This window comes from Aplysia californica, unplaced genomic scaffold (genome assembly GCF_000002075.1).
Source record: "Aplysia californica isolate F4 #8 unplaced genomic scaffold, AplCal3.0 scaffold00064, whole genome shotgun sequence".
NCBI lineage: Eukaryota > Metazoa > Mollusca > Gastropoda > Aplysiida > Aplysiidae > Aplysia > Aplysia californica.
The window spans coordinates 1,292,715-1,293,751 of NW_004797334.1; positions in this window are offsets into that span (position 1 = coordinate 1,292,715).

Below are 1,037 nucleotides of genomic sequence, written 5' to 3' on the forward strand. Positions count from 1 at the left end.
AAAATAGTTATCACGCCTGTGGCTCCTTCCTGGCGATAGTTATCTGTTTTATCTTCTCCTGAAGCACCTGTTTATGCCAGGCAGCGGGCGTTGTAAATCAGGTGAAGAAATCTGTTGACGTCATAGCAAAGCAGTTTCTACTGTCCTTTTTGTGTCAGCTGCTATGATTGTTTAAAGATTTTTGTTGTTTTTTTTGCTTTACAATTTGTCTTTGTCACGGGCTATTGACTTTACACCGCCTTTAAAATAATATTTCCAGAACAATAATTATAGGTTCATTCCTGAGTCGGGAGATGTGATTAAAGAGCGGTGGGATGAGGTGGGATTTGTAGAAGAGGTACAAGGAAATGGGAGTTTGGACGCAGTCAATAAAATCCTCCTACGGAGAAACACGACGGTGCTAGAACTAAACACCAGGGCCACGTCCGACATTGATCTTTGTTCTTGTCTCCCTTTGATACCTTGAGATACATTGCCAGTGTACGGGTTTGACGCCTGTTTCAATACGAAAAAATCGGCTGTGGGACAGTACAAGTCTGTCTCGGGACTAGGGTAGGGCAATGAGTCGATTTCTGCAAAATCCGGACAATAATATTATTATGTTAGTGCACCTCTTCGGCAATTAAATTGGTTATGAACTAGTTCGGCAAATGGGTTAGAAGAATTTCAACAAATGGGTGCACCCACATCCAAAAACTTGTCAGGAAAGAGAGTTGAGTTTAAGAGTCAGGAATTTGTATAATGTTTCACTGAGAATTATACGGTTATCCTGATATTGCCCACCACTACCCGGGACAGCACTGTCGTAGTGCGGTGGTAGGGACCTTGGGTTATTTAAAAGGTGGCACCTCCGTCCTGTACGTAAATCCTCGAGTAAAAACAAAAACGATACATTTCCCAAAGAGCAAGAGCAGACAGATGTAGAAATGCATTCTTTCCAACTGCAGTGACGTTACTGAACACACAGTGCAACAAATGAAACAGATAGATAGATAGATAGATAGATAGATAGATAGATAGATAGATAGATAGATAGA